Source organism: Somniosus microcephalus, chromosome 4 (genome assembly GCF_052327205.1).
Source record: "Somniosus microcephalus isolate GS21.2 chromosome 4, FLI_Smic_1.0, whole genome shotgun sequence".
NCBI lineage: Eukaryota > Metazoa > Chordata > Chondrichthyes > Squaliformes > Somniosidae > Somniosus > Somniosus microcephalus.
The window spans coordinates 69,406,210-69,414,294 of NC_140990.1; the positions used below are offsets into that span (position 1 = coordinate 69,406,210).

Here is an 8,085-nt window from a genome sequence, read left to right on the forward strand (position 1 = left end):
TAAAACTGTTGGTGTCTCAGCAGGCTGGAGGACTCAGTGAATCCTGTCCCCCACATGGAGCAGGTGAACAGCCTCTCCCCAGTGTGAACTTGCTGGTGTTTCAGCACGCTGGAGGGCTCAGTGAATTCTGTCCCCCACATGGAGCAGGTGGACATCCTCTCCCCAGTGTGAACTTGCTGGTGTCTCAGCAGGCTGGCGCGCTCAGTGAATCCTTTCCCCCACACGGTGCTGGTGAACAGCCTCTCCCCAGTGTGAAATTGCTGGTGTCTCAGCAGGCTGGAGGGCTCAGTGAATCCTGTCCCCCACACGGAGCAGGTGAACAGCCTCTCCCCAGTGTGAACTTGCTGGTGTCTCAGCAGGCTGGAGCGTTCAGTGAATCCTGTCCCCCACACGGAGCAGGTGAACAGCCTCGCCCCAGTGTGAACTTGCTGGTGTCTCAGCAGGCTGCAGCACTCAGTGAATCCTTTCCCCCACACGGTGCAGGTGAACAGTCTCTCCCCAGTGTAAACTTGCTGGTGTCTCAGCAGGTTGGATCGCTCAGTGAATCCTGTCCCCCACACGGAGCAGGTGACCATCTTCGCCCCAGTGTGAACTTGCTGGTGTCTCAGCAGGCTGGAGGGCTCAGTGAATACTATCCCCCGCACAGAGCAGGTGAACAGCCTCTCCCCAGTGTGAACTTGCTGGTGTCTCAGCAGGCTGGAGGGCTCAGTGAATTCTGTCCCCCACACAGAGCAGGTGAACAGCCTCTCCCTAGTGTGAACTTGCTGGTGTCTCAGCAGGCTGCAGCGCTCAGTGAATCCTTTCCCCCACACGGTGCAGGTGAGCAGCCTCTCCCCAGTGTAAACTTGCTGGTGTCTCAGCAGGTTGGATCGCTCAGTGAATCCTGTCCCCCACACGGAGCAGGTGACCATCTTCTCCCCAGTGTGAACTTGCTGGTGCCTCACCAAGTTGGAGCGCTCAGTGAATCCTGTCCCCCACATGGAGCAGGTGAACCGTCTCTCGCTCCAGTGTGAACTTGCTGGTGTCTCAGCAGGCTGGAGGGCTCAGTGAATTCTGTCCCCCACACGGTGCAGGTGAACAGCCACTCCCCAGTGTGAACTTGCTGGTGTCTCAGCGGCTGGATGACTGAGTGAGTCTCTTTCCACATTGAGTGCAGGTGTGAGGATTCTCCTCATTGTGAAGTCACTGGTGTTTCAGCAGGGTGGATAAAGCAATGAATCTCCTTCCACACTGAGTGCGGGTGACCAGCCTCTAACCAGTGTGAGTGCGTTGGTGCTGCAGCAGACCATGAGTGCTTTTAAAGCTCTTCTCACAGTCAGAACCTGGACGATGTTCAGGCTTGGGCTGATAAATGGCAGGTAACATTCGCGCCACAGAAGTGCCAGGCAATGACTATCTCCAACAAGCGAGAGTCTAACCACCTCCCCATGACATTCAACGGCATTACCATCACCAAATCCCCCACCATCAACATCCTGGGGGTCACCAGAAACTTAACTGGACCAGCCACATAAATACTGTGGCAACAAGAGCATGTCAGAGGCTGGGTATTCTGCGGCGAGTGTCTCACCTCCTGACTCCCCAAAGCCTTTCCACCATCTACAAGGCACAAGTAAGGAGTGTGATGGAATACTGTCCACTTGCCTGGATGAGTGCAGCTCCAACAACACTCAAGAAGCTCGACATCATCCAGGATAAAGCAGCCCACTTGATTGGCACCCTATCCACCACCTTAAACATTCACTCCCTCCACCACCGGTGTACTGTGGCTGCAGTGTGTACCCTCTACAAGATGCACTGCAGCAACTTGCCAAGGCTTCTTCGGCAGCACCTCCCAAACCCGCGACCTCCTCCACCTAGAAGGACAAGGGCAGCAGGCGCAGGGGAACATCACCACCTACAAGTTCCCCTCCAAGTCACACACCATCCTGACTTAGAAGTATATCGCTGATCCTTCATCATCGCTGGGTCAAAATCCTGGAACTCCCTCCCTAAAAGCACTGTGGGAGAAACTTCACCACACGGACTGCAGCGGTTCAAGAAGGCGGCTCACCACCACCGTCTCAAGGGCAACTAGGGATGGGCAATAAATGCTGGCCTTGCCAGCGACGCCCAGACCCCATGAATGAATTAAAAAAAACATTTAAAATGTCTCTCATCAGTGTGAACAAGTTAGTGTTCAATGAGGTAGGGTGAACGAGTGAAGCCCTTCCCACACACGGCCTCGCCCTGGTGTGATTGCGCCTATGAATTTCCAGCTGTGATGGGTAATTGAATCCCTTCCACAGTCCCCACATTTCCACAGTTTCTCCATGGTGCAGGTGTCCTTGTGTCTCTCCAGGTTGGACGATTGGTTGAAGCCTCGTCCACACACAGAACACGTGTACGGTTTCTCCCCGCTGTGAATGGTGCGATGTTTTTTCAGGCTGTGTAACTGGTTAAAGCTCTTTCCACAGTCAGTGCACTGGAACACTCTCACTCGGGTGTGGGTGTCTCAGTGCTTTTCCAGTCACACTGATGTTTGAAATCTTTTCCCACAGACAGGACAGACAATCATTTCCCCTTCCACATTCAAAGGCCGATGCTACTCAGGTCCTGATGAATGGAGTGACTTTTTCAGATCTTGATGTGATGTTTGGTTTGAGTTTGCGGTGTGTAAATGCTGCCCTACTCACAGCCTGTAAAAGGAGTTTACAAAAGCCATCACTGAGAGTCCAGGATAGAAATTCAGAACAGACAATTCTAGTTTATTTTGTTCCCCCCAAGAGGATTCATCGTCTTGTTCTGGATTTCCCCACCAGAGGAAATAGTTTCTTTGTATCTACTCCATTGAAACCGTTTAATCATTTCAAACACCTCACTTCGATCACCCGTCATCCTGAACTCAAGGTAATGCAATCTAAGGCTCTGCAACCTGTCCTCATCATTTAACCCATTCAGCCCTGGTGAATCTGTGCTGGATCAGCTCCAAGGCCAATATGTCATCCTGAGGTGTGTTGTGTAAAACTGAACACAGCACCTGTTGGAAAATAAAAGCGCTTCGACATAGGTTGAGCATTAACAATGACTGAAGGGCTAACACAGGAACCAGGGGCACAACCAAGTTAGTCTGAGAGAATACATGCAGCTCGACACTGAGTAACTGAATTCTGACCACAGAAAGCACATTCTCCTCAAAATCAGACGGAACAGGAAGATAAGGCGGAAACAAAAGCAGATGTGACCGTCTATGATTGACCACAATGCAAACTGAATGAGAATAAACATTGGAGAAGCTGGATTCGATTCATAAAGCACAATTAATAATAAACTGATGCAATTAATTTCAGGGTAATGAAAATACTGGAGAAAGATGGGAATGAGTTGAGCCTGAGAGGATCAGGCCGACCTTGGGAGAGTGTCGAGAAGGATGTGGTTTCTGCAGCAGCTGCAGTTCCGCACTGTCAGGGAGAAGGAGGGCGTTAGATGACGTACGTGCCAACATTGAGCTGTGGAAGACAGAATCAAGAGCTTATGTGGAAAATGAGGTGGATATACAAAGGAAAAGAGTCAGTCAGTTAGGTGGCACTTGTAGGTTTTTGGGGTAATAAACAATGACTGTTCACATTCCCGCCTCTGAGTCAGAAGTGTGTAAAGTTCGAGCCCCGCTGCAGACTGTCCTGGCGAGTGGAGACGGATCTCCAGCTCACTCTCGGTTGGTATCGGGTCGGACAGGCGTGTCCGGTGGGTGTGGGTGCCCACCCCCATTGTATGAGTTGTGGGAGCTCATAAAACACTCCCGGTAAAGGACTAACCAGCCTATCAGCTGGTATCAGAATGGTAACAGCCATGGAAGGAGCGTTAAACAGCCGGAGAATCCTTCCACTATTTCACACTGTTCTCCACGGGAAGAGTTCAAAGAGAAACAACAACTGCAGAGTTATTTCCTGAAATAGTCCCTGCTGTCTGTCCTGAATGAATCCATTTCACTACCAAATGTTGCAATGTTTGCTCCACCCCACAGGGTACCATCTGTTTAAAGCCACAACAGAAAGCTCCAGTTTTCTCCTGGAGTTGGAGAGAAATCAGGTTTGAAAATGATGCAGAGTTTCAGCCAATGAGGGAGCTCTGGGCTGAGCCCCGCCCACTGGGTGTCGCAGGCCCCGCCCCTCACACACTCCGATTGCTTGGAGGACCCGCCGCCCGCTCAGTCCTCCAGTCCCGCCCCGCTCTTCCTATTGGTCCGGAGTTCCCGTCAATCACCCGGGCAGTGTGAGCTGAGCATGCGCGGACCTTGGCAGCAGCCGCTGACACATCAGGTGAGAGGTCAGGGAGCGGGTTCATGAACCCCGGGGGGACGCGGGCCGCTCACACCCCGAGCTCAGGGAGCGGGTTCATGAACCCCGGCGGGACGCGGGCCGCTCACACCCCGAGTGTGGCCCCAGGCCCCATTATTAAAACACTCAACATTATCCGCCCGCCGCTTCCCTGTTTCGCGCCGTCCGAAGAAGTGGCCACTGCGCATGCGCATCGTCAGCATCAGATTCTGTCAGGGAGCGTCTATAAATAAAAGGAATGGTGACTGAGCAGGGAGCGTCTGTAAATAAAAGGAATGGTGACTGAGCAGGGAGCGTCTGTAAATAAAAGAGGAAAAGTGACTGAGCAGGGAGCATCTGTAAATAAAAGGAATGGTGACTGAGCAGGGAGCGTCTGTAAATAGAAGAGGAAAAGTGACTGAGCAGGGAGCATCTGTAAATAAAAGGAATGGTGACTGAGCAGGGAGCGTCTGTAAATAAAAGAGGAATGGTGACTGAGCAGGGAGCGTCTGTAAATAAAAGAGGAATTGTGACTGAGCAGGGAGCGTCTGTAAATAAAAGGAATGGTGACTGAGCAGGGAGCGTCTAAATAAAAGAGCAATGGTGACTGAGCGGGGAGCGTCTGTAAAAAGTTACAGAGAATGGTACTGCACAGAAGGAGGCCATTCGGTCCATCGAGTCTGTGGCTATTTCAAAGAGCGATCCAGTCAGTCCCTCTCCCCGGCTCTTTCCCCATATCTCTGCAATTTTTTCTCCTTCCAGTATTTATCCAATTCCCTTTTGAGGCTACTATTGAATCTGTATCCACCCCCCGATCAGGCAGTGTATTCCAAGTCCTAACCACTCGTTGCGTGAATTCTTTTTTCCTCATGTCGCCTCTGGTTCTTTTGTCAATCACCTGAAATCTGTGCCCTCCAGTTATCGACCCTTCAGCCACTGGAAACAGTTTCTCTTTATTTACTCCATCTCAAGCCTTCATGATTTTAAACACCTCGATCAAATCTCCTCTTAGCCTTCTCTGCTCTAAGGAGAACAACCCCAACTTCTCCAGTCTCCCCACGTAACTGTAATCCCTCATCCCTGGAACCAGTTTAGTAAATCTCTTGTGTACTCGCTCCAAAGCCTTCACGTCCTTCCTAAAGTGTTGTGCCCAGAATTGGACACAATACTCCAGCTGGGGTCAAACTCGTGCTTTATATTGCTTTAGCATAAACCTCCTGGCTTTTGTATTTTATGCCTCTATTTATAAAGCCCAGGATCCTTTATGCTTTATTAACCTGTCCTGCCACCTTCAAATTTAATTTTTTTTTAAGTTTTCAAAAAAGGTAGGAGAAATGGTGACTGGTCCAGGAGCATCTGTAAAGGAAGGAGAAACAGTGACTGGGCACGGAGCCTCAATTTAAAATCCTCATCATTGTTTGCAAATCCCAACTTGGCCTCGCCGCTCGCTATCTCTGTACCTTCCTCCAGCCCTACAACCCTCCGAGATCTCTGCGCTCTCCCAGTTTTGGCCCCTTTTTAATCGTTCCACCATTGGCAGCCATGCTTTCAGCAGCCTAGGCCCTAAGCTCTGGAATTCCCTCCCTAAACCTCTACGCATTTCTTTCTCTCCTCCTTTAAGACACTCCTTAAAACCTGCCTCTTTGACCAAGTTTTTGGTCACTTGTCCTAGTATTTCCTTATATGGCTTGGTGTCAAATTTTATATGATAATGCTCCTGTGAAGCACCATGGGCCATTTTACAGTGTTAAAGGTGCTACATAAATGCAAGTTGTTGTTGTTGTCTGTAAAGGAAGGAGAAATGGTGACAGGTCAGGGAGAGCACTTCATCAGAACTGGGAGATATGACAGATGGACAGCTTATAGGGGGAGATAGAGTGAGGGAAAGAAGAGAGAGAGACCACGTACACAAGAAAACAACAATAATAAACTGTAAAGTTAGGTGCGGAACAGGAGGTGGGTGAAAGACAAAAGGAGGAATGATGGGAGAAAGTAGAGAAATAAAAGACATAGACTGGACGTAGTTAAAGCAGGTCAGCTACTGTGGAGATGTTGGAGGATGCATTTATTTATTTATGATTAGATGTCTTTCCTATTCCTCAAAATCAATAAGATTCTTGCAACGTTAAGTTCAAGGTTTACAGATTAAGTCTATATAATACTCAAAACCACACACTGGGAGCAAAGAATGCTCCATAGCAACTAGAATTGTCTGTTCTGAACTTCTATCCTGTACTTCCAGTGATGTCTTTTGTAAACTCCTTTACAAGCTGTTAGAAGGGGAGGACTTACAGACAGGAAATTCAAACGAAACATCATAACAAGATCTGACAGAGTCACTCGATTCATCAGGACCCGAATATCATCGGCCTTTGAATGTGGAAGGAGAAATGTTTGTCTGTGGGGAAAGATTTCAAACATCAGTGTGACTGGAAAAGCACCGAGACCCACACACCCGAGTGAGAGTGTTCCAGTGCACTGACTGTGGAAAGAGCTTTAACCAGTTACACAGCCTGAAAAAACACCGCAGCATTCACAGCGGGGAGAAACCGTACACGTGTTCTGTGTGTGGACGAGGCTTCAATTGATCGTCCAACCTGGAGAGACACAAGGACACCTGCACCATGGAGAAACCGTGGAAATGTGGGGACTGTGGGAAGGGATTCAGTTACCCGTCCCAGCTGGAAATTCATCAACGCAGTCACACCGGGGAGAGGCCGTTCACCTGCTCCATGTGTAGGAAGGGACTCACTCAGTTATCCAGCCTCCAGAAACACCAACTTGTTCACACTGATAAGAGACCTTTTAAATGTTCTGCCTGTGAGAAGAGTTTTAAAAGCACACATGAACTGCTGAAACACCAACATATTCACATGGAGAGAGGCTGTTCACCTGCTCCGTCTGTGGGCAGGGATTCATTCAGTCATCCCAGCTGCTGACACACCAGCAATTTCACACTGGGGACAAGCTGTTCACTTGTTCCCTGTGTGGGAAGGGATTCACTTGTTCATCCAGCCTCATTGAACACCAACTTTTCCACACTGATAAGAGAACTTTTAAATGTTCTGATTGTGAGAAGAGCTTTAAAAGCTCAAAGGATCTTCTGAGACACCAATGCACTCACACTGGGGAGAGGCCGTTCACCTGCTCTGTGTGTGGGAGGGGATTCACTCAGTCATCCAGCCTGCTGACACACCAGCGAGTTCACACTCTGGAGAGGCCATTCTCCTGCTCTGTGTGTGGGAAAGGATTCACTCAGTCGTCCCACCTTCTGAGTTTATCACATCCAGGACTGAACCATGTTCATTCTGACAGTTGAGATTTGATTCTGTTGCTGTTAAGCTCCAGCCCAGTTATAGGGTTATTAATATTATAAGATTCCAGAGGGACCCTGGGTAAGGGGTTCCTTGGAGCGCTGAGGTTTTTCTCTCTCCAGAGGCCTCTCTCTCTTGCACAGTAAACTTTTGAGTGGTTCGACCCACTCACCCCTTAGGTTCTATACACTGGACTTTGAGGCAGGAACTACAATGCAGAGAATATTCTATAGACCAGGTTTAATGAAAACGAAATGAAATTTTATTGCACAAAGGAAAAATTGAATGTAAGTCAAATAAAGGTACATGGGAGGGAAAAACACATATTACAATACAGTGCTAGTTAAGATGTATACAGGCATGTTATACTTTACAATGGTCATCACGAAATGGGGAAACACACGGAACATCGAGGGCCAACAACTCATGTTAATTATCCCCTAAAATGCCCACCCCCTTAAACCTATCTAGATCCA

General features: G+C 49.0%; 1 pseudogene; it reads left to right on the forward strand.

Moving 5' to 3' along the window:
• Positions 1 to 3,593: 3,593 nt before the first annotated feature.
• LOC147119155 (uncharacterized) lies at positions 3,594 to 7,614 on the forward strand (annotated as a pseudogene).
• The last annotated feature ends 471 nt before the right edge of the window (positions 7,615 to 8,085 follow it).